At 40.6% G+C, this 13,004-nt stretch overlaps 1 long non-coding RNA gene across 1 annotated transcript in view; it reads left to right on the forward strand.

The window, feature by feature from the left end:
* LOC137570695 (uncharacterized) overlaps positions 1–1,400 on the forward strand; it is an 81,862-nt gene extending 80,462 nt beyond the window's left edge. The window contains exon 4 of the long non-coding RNA XR_011031140.1: positions 1,219–1,400. This is a non-coding gene — a long non-coding RNA (uncharacterized lncRNA). The remainder of the gene's footprint in view (positions 1–1,218) is intronic.
* Positions 1,401–13,004: the final 11,604 nt, after the last annotated feature.

The raw sequence follows: 13,004 nt of genomic DNA on the forward strand, positions 1-13,004 counted from the left end.
GAAAGTTTTAGATCCAGGCAAAGTACAGGGGAGGGACAACATTATGGCAACTCTAGCATTATTAATATTATTATTATTATTATTATGACAACACATTTATGCAGGAATAAAAGGATAGAATCTGGTTATATTACTTTGGATGTTAAACAAACGTTTGATTGAGTTCCCTGGTCCTCTCTGCAAATTTGTGTAGAAAGATTTAGGCTGGGTGCTGGATTCATTGGCACGGGTATGGCACTATATGCAAATTCATGGCAACCACTCCAAACCAATTGAACTAAGACATGGCTATATAAAGCTAGATCGACAAAAGGAAGGCCATTTTCAATGTGCAATGGACATGGAAGGCTATTTGTCTATAGTGCAATGTTGTCATATCATATACTAAAAATATACTAGTTTTATACAGTATACTAGAACCATAGGTAAACCAATAAAAAACAAACATTTATTGTACCAATATTAAAATCACCTCATACAGGACTCCAAAAAGTATGCATCATGTAATTCTTTTGTAAATAGATGCCAATTGTCTTTCAAGCTCAATTATAAATGCAAATCCTGATGCACGTTTTATGGAACAAATGTCAGATTCTTCAGAGGTGAATAAACAGCTCCAATTGAGCTTGTACAACAATTTTGAAGTGTCATAAACAAATCCACTGACATGGAAACAGCACATAGCAATTTCCCTTGTAAGCAGAACAAAACTGCAAATCCTGCAAAGGTGCCCACTAAAGTGGAAAACAGGGTCACCCCATCTGTGTCTCCACATTAGGACATTCTGGCGTCTATTCCTAACAGAATTATGTAAAATACATTTTTTGGCATCCTCTATGAGGTTATTTTAATTCTTATTCAACAAACACTTTTTGTTATAGTTTACCTATGGTACAATGTATGCATACGCCATGACAAAATAGCCCTTCATTTATTGTTCTAGCTTTATGTAATCATTTAATATTGGGATATTAGTGCATTATAAGCTTTATATTATGTGGTGGGATATTGATGTATTATTAGCTTTTTATTGTGTGATAGGACTAAGAAATGGAGAGACAAGCTTGCTCAAGTATAACTGAACTCCAGATATATTTTTAAACTCAAGGTGTTTGTATGTATATTTTGCTCTATATCCGGATTGCATGTAAACTTTTTCTTTGCATTTTTAATGTGTTATTCCCGAGATGTCCTCACTTCCTTTATCTCCCATTCCAGCTCAGTCAGGGGAGGCCATCAGCACTCTGAATAGAACAAAGTATGCACCGCCAATACACAGTGTGGCTGCTGGGACTGTCCATAAAACGAGCTACAGTGATCTTTTACAGTGTCAGCATTATTACACACCCCTACTAAACTGTGTGTTTTCCCATATTGGACTGAAATCCTCATAAAATAAATGTTCCTATCAGTGAATTCAAAGAGTTTTCCTTTTTTTATTGCACTTCAAGTCCATGGTGTTCTAACTAAGGACACTGTGATTTTGCTGAGGAAATGGGTAAGGCCTGTGAAAGTTGTCATCTTTTTACTGTCCAAAAAATGAGTCATTCTGTAATCCTATTCATCTGAGGTAAGATTGTTCAATTAAATAGGTTTCAAATCTTGTATACTCTTGGGGAACCTCCTCCCACTCATCCTATGCTGTTGAACTAAACCAGAAAAAATTCCTCTGACACCAAAACAAGTGTAAATCTTCTAATTTGCCCAAAAAGGGGGAGGCCTGGATGTCATAGACTTCAGGGTGTTCTGTTAATGGCAGGGATTTATTTTTTATTTTTAGAATGGCAGACTCTGGATCGCTTCTGCACTGATGGCAATGTCTAAGGTACTGGAATTCTGAATATTTGGGAGGTGTGGAGTTATCTGAATGCTTGATGCACTTCACTTGGAAAAGTGCATCTGGGAAACCTAGTCTAAAATAGAGATTACATAAATCTCTGCTGACCAAGGAAACAGTAGATATTTAGCCTCTATCTGCTGATTAAACTGCTGCCAGCTAAGTTATCATTCTCTCCCTGGGTCAGTTAAAATTTGCATATTAGCAATATCATCTGCTCATAACTTAAGCCTCCTCTACACGGTACAATTTTGCATCAGATAGATGGATCTATTAGATAGATCTAATAAGAAATTGCATTGTGTCTAGACGTCCGAATTGTTTCAGATCAATTTTGCGATAGATTTTGCTTTGATAAGTACCCAAAATCTATTGCAAAATCTAACGCAATCTGATTGGACCGGTTGGAAATGATCTAATAAATCCATCTCATAGATCCGATCTGACGGAAAATTGTACTGTGTCGATGAGGCTTAAAACCAGCTGACCAGTGAACATTTTAATATGCTTTTGGATGTGCTGTTGGTCTATATAATACCCTTGTTTGTATCATACAAGACACTAGCTTATTCTACACATAGTTATAAAATGGATTGACTCTGAAATATCCTCCCACAATTTAATCTTCTTGCCTTATCTAAGATATCCTATATCCTTTCCTGTGTTTGGGAAATACAAACTCCTAACAAAACACTTGAAACAGCCTTAAAGCCAACCTCCTCTCCTCTAGAAAAAAAAAAGGAAAAGATAAAACGCCCAGATTAAACTAAACCTAATCACCAAATCTCACAAAAACATTTCAAAAATGAGAACAAAGGTAGAAGGCAAAATAAAAAACAAACAAACAAGATATAAGTTATCAACAAAACAATAAGGATGAGAAGAACAGTATTTCAGCTTTTCTTCAACTCCAAGGCCATTTTTTTAGGCTGTGATGCCTCCTGGGATAGCCCAAGTGGGCACAGCTGATTTGTTTGTTTGTATATGGATTTATTTTGTGCTACTCTGAGGTATAGTTTGATTTCAACTTAGAAGTTGTAAATGTGTAATAGAATAATCATAAAAAGCAAACAAACCATTCAGAAATAACTTCTAGCTATATTGTAATTAAAATCAATACCTTAGCTGATAGATTACAATAAAAGCAATGTCAACATTCATGCAAATGTATTTAAGATTTAATATTAATAGCAATTAATATTAATTCCATATTAAATACACAATAACAATTTGTGTTATATGAAAATTATGATATCAATGAAAATTGCCATAGATATCGTGTTCATTATATGCACATTTAGTTATTTTATGTTTTGAAGTAAATCTAATGAGTAAAAGTAAGTAACACATACAAATTAAAAATACAAAAGAACATGACATCGTGCTTCAGTTAAGCATTTCTAGCAAATGAAATATACTAAGACACAAAATACACAGATATTCTTGAGTTCACGTAATTCAGTCATTTATGTATGAAGTGTACAAAAAATGGCATTTCATTTGTCAATAGTTTAAAAAAAAGCATCATATGTTTTTGGAACTCTTTATCCTTTGAATGGTAGTTTTTTACAAAAATGGACGTGTTTTAATACTTAGATGATTTGGTAATTTAAGTATACACACGGTGAAAGAATACTTACCTAAGAAGAGAGAAGCCTCTGGTTCCTATCTCATCCTCCAGTCCCCTGATGCCTGCAAGTACGGCTGTGCCTGTGCAGTAAGCCGGAGTAGCACCATGCTACCGTGCAGGCGCAGCCATGCTTGCGCGGGTCCAGTATGGCCAATAATGCCAGAAGAGTAGCACAGCCCCAATGTTAAGGAGGGTCCCAGCCAGTGTCTGAGGACTGGTAGACATCGTGGGAAGCCTCTATAGGATCCACAAGCTACCTTCTCCTTACGTAAGTATTTACTTTTTTAGGCAGTTCCATGCCTTAGGTTCTCTTTAAATATTTGTAACGATCGGTGTAATAGAGAAGGTCTGATTACCGGTGAACTGCAGTATCATCGAGAATACAGAATACACCCGATTATTGGTGATCTGCAGTATCACCAATAATCAGATATATATTCTAACCTCTGGACACCTGAGGGATAAGAGTGTTTTGGTGTAACGGTAATACTTTGAGTATTGCACCTTAAGTTAGGAGAAGGTACCGAAGCAGTAAGGAGTACTGCACAGAAGTAGGTTCCTTCCGTATGCCTAGACTCTCCCGGGCGAGGAGCTAGGCTGAGGATAGGAAGGACAGAACGTGAGTGACACCAGAGAGAGGGTGTCACTAACAGGTCTGGGAACTGCCTCTAACAGTAAGGCCAGTTCTCGAGGTCGGGCAATCCAGGTCGTTAACACACAGACAGATACGGTACAGATTCAGGAGACAGATACAGAATCCAATAAACAGTCAGGGTTTGACAACGGAGTATCAGAATAGCGGGGTACAACTTAGAGAGGAAAATACAGAGTCCAGGAATGAGCAGAGTTTGGCAACAGGATATCAGAGATAGCAAGGTACAGAATCAGAGTTCAGCAGGGTAGTCAGGCAGGCAGAAGGTCATAACAAATAATACAGTTCAATTTCCTAACGCTAAGGTGTGAGGTCCGTGATCGTCAACACCTTTGGAAACTATGCTAGAACACAGATACAGACAAGGCCTTAGTGCTACCACGTAGTGATCGCAATGACAGACAACCAGAGAATGACCAGCACCCAGTATATATACACCTGTGCTCTCCAGCACCTCCCTCAAGTGCTGGACCAATGAAAGTTGCTGTGATTGTCAGCTGACTGGCCTGGTCAGCTGACCTTTCTCTGACTGCCATAAAGGTTCTGCCTCTCCGCGCGCACGCGTGTCATTCTGAACCTAGGTGGACTATCAGTCCCAGCCACACCAGTACTGCTTAGCAATGTCTCCACGGACCCATGCGCGGGGTTGGTCGCACCGCTATCTGCACCGGCGGCTGCCTCCCCACGCTGGGTCAAAGTGTCAGCAACAGAGCCATGCGTGCTAACCGCCGCGTCAGATGCGGCGGTTTTTCTGCGTTCCGCTATGCTCTCCATGGAAACAGCCGCCTCATGCTGAGTGGAGGCGGCTGATTTTCCGTGTTTCCTTACAATATTATATAAACATTGCCTTTTTATTAAAGTCTGCAGTCAGCTATGATTTTCTTGATACACCAAAAGAAGTGTGGGGAGTATCCATCCTTACTTAGGTGTGTGCCACCCTCCTCCCCTGACACCGGTTGCTGTACAAAAACCTAAATATATTTGACCTCTTAATAGAGGTAACCTATGCCATAGGGTAAAAACAAGGCCAAAGTGACATTAAAATAAGAATAAAAAAATGTAAATGGATGGAAAATTTTGGCCTACTGTATCTCCAAGGAAAAATACTGACATTCTCCAATAAATGACCATTTATGCTGCATGTAAAAAAGAAATTCATTATGTGTGTATTAGCCCAATTCTTCAGGACAATATAAAGAGCCTTTTGGCCAGTAGACCAAGGAGTGAGATCAGATAAGGAAGTTCAGCATTGAGGCAAATACTACCACCAGTAGGTAAAATGAGCAATGAGGTATCCAAAATGTCTGACAACAATGAAGTATACCTTTTTTTGCAGAAACCATTTGTGTGTTCCCAGCCAATCTAAGACAATTACTCATTAGCCACATGAGCATATGGGTGGTGGTGTTGATTACTTTGTCAGCTGACTTATCGCCTCACTGCTTTCAGCTTTCATTCTCTAACTGGAAAGCATTGCATTTGATTGCACAGCTGTTTAGGGAGTGAGGAGCAGTGAACATATTTTATAACCCCTGTTATGATAATTATTTTTTTAAATATTCCATTAAATGCATTCAAAAACTGTGCATGAAAGTAAGCACTAAAAGCAGATAAGCCAGTGAATCTCCATCCTACTTTACAGCGGGCTTTAAGATTACAAGGGTAAGTGTTTCTCATTTCAGGGTTAATTCAAATGAACTTGCAGCTGTATTTTTGGATGTCTTCATATTAGGCATACACTGTATATGCAGATTTGAACTTGTTTTACTAGGCATTCAGATACTGCCCACACTGATTTCTGAGGTGGGGGGGAGGGGGGGGGGCAGATACTGATTACATCAGTTATTCAGCAGGATCAGATATTGGCCATATCGATTACCAAGAAGGGGAGGTAGTAGGTAAACTTACTGACCACATTATTCACCAAGGAGGGAGCGGAAAGGGACAGATTCTAGCCATACTTATTATCAAGGTCAGAGGGGAACAGATATTGGCTATACTGGTTACTAAGGAGGAGGGGTTAATACTGTCTGTACTTGAGGACAAGGATGATTAATGTCTGCACTTGGGGACCACAAGGAGTTAATGGCTGTTGCTGGCTGCATCTAGGGACCAAGAAAGGGTAATGACTGCATATAAGGAACTGGAGTAGCTATTGGCTACCAGGAGGTATTAATTGGTGAAATACTTTATGCAGTGTAGCTATTAACCCATCCTGGTCCCAGAGTGCAGCCATTACCCCTCCTGGTCCCCAAGTGCAAACATTAAATTTTCCTAGTTTCGAAGTGCAATCATTAATTTTCCTTGGTGGCCTTATACTTTTTGAGTCATCAAAAATTGCAGTTTAAGTTGGTGAAACACTGGGGTTGACTTATACACAAGGTCAACTTAAGACAAGGATATACAGTAAGTCCAATGGTGGAGATAACCATGACTAAGTTGCTAGTTATTATTCAAAGTGAGATGTTCCTAATTTCTTCAAAATTTCTATATAAAATAACATGTTGTAGCATAAGGACAGCTCACTGTCTGCTGTGAGTCCTCCACATGAATTAAGGCTGTAAGATAAAAAATGCAGATCTACAGAAAGAGAAGTGCCAACTCCAGTCAGGCGAAGGAGGAGGTAGGAGATGATGATAGGTTAAAAGTATGGACCTGCACTGTGACATATAAGAGGGAAATGAGGAGTAAGTTACACTGGGAAGGAGCAGAATGCCCAAAAATATCAGCAGTCCAATGCAATGCATGTCAAGATAGCAGCCAAAACATATCATCATCCACCATCAAAAATATACAGGAACAGCTGTAGTCTGATGCTAGGCCTGTACATAAGATTAGTGCTGTCTAAGCCCTCTTTTATGCCTCATTCTTTGACAAAACCATTTTAAACTGCAACATCTATGCTTAGCACTTAAAATTAAGCAGGAATGTTAGCAACGTCAACTTTATAAAGATTAATCACCTAGTTTGCTGAAAGGGTACACTTGGCTGAGAGAATAGGCTGGCTGACCCACCCCCTCCTTCTCTTTCAGTGGCAAAGAAGGAAGAATCAAGGGGGCACCAACTTTCTGGTACCACCAAGTGAGGTTGGAAATGTGTGTATGGGAAGTAAGTTAGACTCCAGAAAGAAGTCACAAGAGTCAATGGCTCGTCAGTAACACTCCTGGTCACAAATACTGATGGCAGAGTGCTCTATCCCAGAAACATGCCACTTGAATATTTAGAGGCAGAGCAAGGGAGGCTGCACTACTGTGTCAAAATGTATTTGTATACAAAGAGAGTTCGCTTATAGTAAAATCTGTGGAGCAGCTACATTCGACAGCGTGGGTGATGGGACAAAAAACCCCAAGGAACAATCGTTTCATGCCACTGGGGCTTGTTTACTAGCGAGGTTGGAAATGTGTACCTCTCTGTCACCACTACCTTCTCCTCCTCCTTGTCATTTCCAATGGACACTCCTTCTATGTTATTATCAATCCCACACGTGCCTCCCAAATGCTCCAAACCAACTTCTTTATGTAGTGTGATTGTGTGTACTCCAATACACCTGGCTTTACAGCACAGTAATTTGTGTGCTGCCTCCTTATCCTTTGATTGTTTAGACATTGTTTAGACATTTTACTGATTGAGTGTGGTGTGCTGGTTCTGAAAGCTTGTACTGGCTTAAAGAGACTATTCAGTGTCAAATAAACATGTATCTTCTCATAAAAAGTTATAATTACTTTTCCTCCAACTCACTTCCCGAGCCCTGTGTCAGCCGGCTTCTGGCTCATAGCCCCTTGCAGAGATATGCCGAGGCGCTTCCATAACACCCTCTATCTTGTTAGAGAGAATGCCATGGCACTCTTCTGTAAGGGGACGGGGCTACGCACCAGAAGCCGGCGGACACGAGGTTTAAGGAGTGAGTTGGAGGAAAAAGACCCAGAAGTAATAGAGTTGAACTGAGGCAGTTTTCATGAAGATATATACTAATTAGCATTTCTAGGTTTAATGAAACCAGCATGGAAATCTTACACATCTAAAGACGATAAACTGATTTTATTTTCTATTGCAACATATATTTTTCTGTGACACATCAAACTTATACAACCATGCACAATTTCCTGTTACAGACTGCTATACTCTTTGCTGATATGTACAAATAAGAAAAAGGTAATGACCTGGAATAATGTTTATTAAAATTCTTGTAGTAGACAGAGTTCACCCTGAGATAATTCTTTTTTTTTTTTGTCTACAAAAGGGTTGTTCTATTTTAAAGTTCTTAGTTCATTGCTTAAGTCACCGTGAAGACTTTTACATTTGTAACTAGGTTTGCCTTTTGTGGTAGGTAATATCCAGACAGAAGGCCAGATTGTCTGCTTATGTAATTATACAAAAAGCAAGGTAAAATAAGGACCAAGTGGGACCAAATGTTTCATACATTCTCTCTCAGTATAGTTTGATAATGTCAAAGATCTATCACGTAAATTGGATCCCTTTAGGGAATGTTAGGCATATAACAGCCTAGGAAATAGTGTACAACACAGAAAGAACAAAGAAGAACAAGAGATCATAATGAGAAAACAGAAGCAATTCATAAGAGATGCAGTCCCACTCCCACATAAACACATCTTAAATTATCCTGTGCTAGAGAGACAGGTTCCTCAGGAGGATGAACTAAATGAGGAAGTGAGGTCTGAAGAAATGGATAAACACAGCAAAGTGGTTTTGATGGATTTACAAGAGTAAACTGAGCTTGTATTACATGCAATTCTGAGAATTATTATTGATTGTTCAATATGAACAAAAACAAAATATATTTTGGTAGAGAGGCTACTTTAATGTTTCTTTTTGTATAAAAAAGTACTGTGCATAATTTGAATATAAACCAGAGTATAAACCATGATATTTATTTATAGCCATGAAAACCAAGAAAACGACTTGATTCAGAACTGAAATTAGATGGGATATGCTCCTCCAGTTTTACAGCCTCCATTCTTGTGCATCATGTATAGCGCTTTCTCATTATAATGTAATGTCTATCCTTTTGCCATCATTTCACTCTCCCCATTATTGTGCTCCAAGTTATTGTGGTTCAGTTATGAGGCTCTCTAGTAACATATTTTATTTTTTCCTTTTATTATTATACTCCTGTTAGTAAGCTCTCCCTATTATAGAACCTCTGTTGTGTTGTTTACCCTATTGTGTCCCCATTTTAATGTACTTCTGTCATGTAGTGTCATGTAGTGTCACTCATAATTGTTACTTTGTAATGGTGCCCCTGTTAAAATCAAATCCTTGATTACAGTACCAAGCTCTCCTCCAAGGCCTTCCTCTGCTGTTATTGAATCCTGTAGAAATCCTCTTCATTAATACATGCCATAGTCATGTGACATCATGTAGTTGTAAGGCTAGATGGCTAAGGATAAAGCAGTGTGATGGTGAGGGCTGCTTATACATTGATGTGTTTGATTTGATGATGGCAGCTCAACTGAATAAGTTAATGCAAACAAACCCTGTTTTATAAAATTAAGGGAATTAAATCTGCACAGATGCTGATGCAAACTCTGTAGCAATGTGTCTATTTCGCACATTGCATGATGGTCTTCTTTTCAGAGAGTGTAGGTGTGCAAGCTGAAGTTCACATACTCCCTGATCATCAGGTACAAGTGGTTCCACTGAGGCCTACTTAATGTAACAAAAATTGCAACCAATGATTCTTGCTGGTGAAGGCACTACTGCTGCTGCTTTTTTGTCTAAAGTGGGTATTAGAGTTGTGATGGGTAGCTGGCATCCCTGCTGCCATGAGGAGAGTCTTTGCAAAAAGAAACACTTATCCTAGATATGCATTTCGTTCTTCCTGGTGGTGGTATTGCTATTTTGGCTTTGTTATGTACATCCAAGATTGTTGCTGCCTAGTAAGGATGACTGTTTTTGATGTTATGTTTGTGAACGTTGTTCTGCAAGCACGGCAAAAAGAACAAATTAACATACCTCCAATTTTCTACTTCTGTGGTCCCAGGATCCTATAGGCCAGATAGGGTGCTCACACCAAACATGGACAGCGGTTTTGGCAAATGACATATCTCTTGTGTAGTCTACTGTCCTTCTTCCCTCTCTTTCTTTTGGATGCCAAATAACTTTGTGTGATAAGTAGCATTGAGTGATTGGCAAGAGTGGGTTCTAGTAACCTAATTGCTAAATAGCAGTGGGTATTAACCTCCTTAGCGGTAACCCCGTGTGTGACACGGGGTAAGCCGCCGGAGGGTGCCGCTCAGGCCCTGCTGGGCCGATTTACATAATTTTTTTTTTGCTGGACGCAGCTAGCACTTTGCTAGCTGCGCCAGCACCCCGATCGCCGCCGCCGCGCGCCCGATCGCCGCTATCCGGTGCGGCGCGCGGCCCCCCCCCCAGACCCCGAGCGCTGCCTGGCCAATCAGTGCCAGGCAGCGCCGAGGGGTGGATCGGGTCTCCCAATGTCGTCCCGACGTCGCTGACGTTGGTGACGTCATCCCGCCCCGTCGCCATGGCGACGGGGGAAGCCCTCCAGGAAATCCCGTTCTTTGAACGGGATTTCCTGATCGGTGATCGCCGAAGGCGATCGAAGCGGGCGGGGGGATGTCATTATGCTCTCGGCTCGCTACATGATTAAAAAAAAAACTTAAAAAAAAAAACTGCTGCGCTTCCCCCTGGCGGTATTTTTTATACCGCCAAGGGGGTTAAGAAACATTGGTTGCTAGGTAACATTGAGTGCTAAATAGATGTGTGTGCCAGGTAAAAGTGATTGTTAAGTTATAAAGTTATAAAATTGGCTTTAAGTGATACTGGGGCTATTTCTATTCCTTTAACTGAGCTTATTCAGCACCATGCATCACTTATTTTCTCAGTGCTTCACTTACAATATTAATTTTAATTTTACAGTTATTAAAATACCTTTAAAATAACTTGTTTAAAGCAATAGCAGTATCCACAAAGTATCACAATGATGAAGGCTACGTTACAGAAGACGTAACGTTTATGTGGGGCACAGATCATGAACTGAGCTACAGAGAGCATCTACTTCCTCTCATTGTTGAACTTGTTTGGAGCTGCCCAGTCAGCATGCAGCCTTGAATCCCCACTATTACAAATCATGGAAGGTACCTGTCCAACAATGGGACGCGATGGTAAGCTTTAAAGTATGCTGTATCATGATAAGCAGACCAGTTTGCCAAAACACAGGAGCAGTGAGTCCATAACTGCTTTTAGTCCCTGATGAAACTTTGACAGTGAAACCGATCGGACGAGGCGGACGTGTGGCTGGACGGCGTCCTATGTTTTAAGTGCTGTTTTTCCTTGTGGGTCCCTGTCATAAGGGCCCAGATGTGAGTGATTTTTAAAAAACTTTTATGTTTTTTTAAATGAGATATTAAAATCGCTGTAGATACGCTTAGATGTGCGTTTGTCTCTTTGCATGCCTCATTTTTGGTGAAATACTGCAATTGAGGATTAGATTGCTCGGCTTGTCTGGAGAGGAGGCCGGCTGCGAAGATACCTGCTGCTGACCTCATTAAGCCATATTGCAGACCCTGTAGTTAAGGTCTGTGATAATCTGGTAAGCGTATTATTTTTATGGTGTTTTCGGTGGTGGACACAAGTGAATTCGCGCTGAAGTGTACTATTTATGTTAATTGAAGACGTTTTGCTGAGACGTTGGACTTTGGCTGCGATATATGTAGTGTTCCACATGTTAAGATTTGCTTGGCTGCGCTGATATTGTTTTTTTGATCATAACTGGTTGTTGCCAGAGGGGCGATCTGAAATTGCGTGTTGATGGCAAGTATTATATCGGCAAGTTATGCAAGTTATTCAGTAGCTAGCAGACAGACACATTTGGAACTATGGGATCCTTTTACTGTTAAATGGCCTGTTATCGGTGTTAGCAGATGCACACTGAAAACCTGGGACTTAGCAGTTGAAAATTGACTTGGCATCAGTGATAAGTGTGGTTTGTACCATAGGCAGCAGTTTGGACAGTATGGTGAACTTTCCTCCCATAGGACCTTCAGGGTACAATCCAAGCGACTGTGGCAATGGTGCAGACTATAATCACTACACAGAGAATTGAATGTGTGCATTAAACACCAAGTGAACACCTGACAAAACTGGCTAAGCAAATTTGGCCTAATTGGCTATTCATGAGGCAATGCTCATGCAAATATGCATTCGCTTTCGCATGCCAACTAATGCAGGGTCAAAAACCAATGCCGCAAAGCGGTTGCCCTGCAGGAATTAGTTCATGCTACAATAGCACTATCCAGGAGCGCCACGAGGAGGCTTCCCAATGCCCCCATACAACCGGGGGACCGCGGGGTCCCAGGCGCTCTCACTGCCTGGGAACCAAAGCAGCACCCCAGAGGGTGAGGCTGGGTGGCGCTGGCGACCCCCCCAAGCGTGGCCAACGCCGGGGAGAGCCGTCCGCACCCACCTCCCAATATTTAAAAACAGGCACTTACCTTAAAGTGAACTTCCAGACTAAAAATCGACTCAGCAGCACTGAAAAGGCTTGGTGTTTCTTTAACAGTTTCACAGCATTAGAAGTTTGTTTCTCTTATACAAGCCTCATTTTTAGCTGCACAGAAGAAAACTGCCCGGGCATTTTTCCCCTGAAACTGTGCAAAGCATGATAGGATTTCTGATGTTGTTGTTCTCGTTCTGCTGTTTTGGTGCAATTTTTTTTTTTACATTTTGAATTTGACATTTGAAGCCTAGCGTATGCAGCTGGGAGTGGTTATCAGGACACAGGACTGTTGAAATTGTGTCTTATGCTCCCTGTCACCTCCTTTCAACCAAAAAGATGGCTGCCCCCATGACAAAGATGGCAGCCCCCATGAATCACAAACATTTGCCTGTTCTTTTAAAAACCA

Source organism: Hyperolius riggenbachi, chromosome 4 (genome assembly GCF_040937935.1).
Source record: "Hyperolius riggenbachi isolate aHypRig1 chromosome 4, aHypRig1.pri, whole genome shotgun sequence".
Lineage (NCBI taxonomy): Eukaryota > Metazoa > Chordata > Amphibia > Anura > Hyperoliidae > Hyperolius > Hyperolius riggenbachi.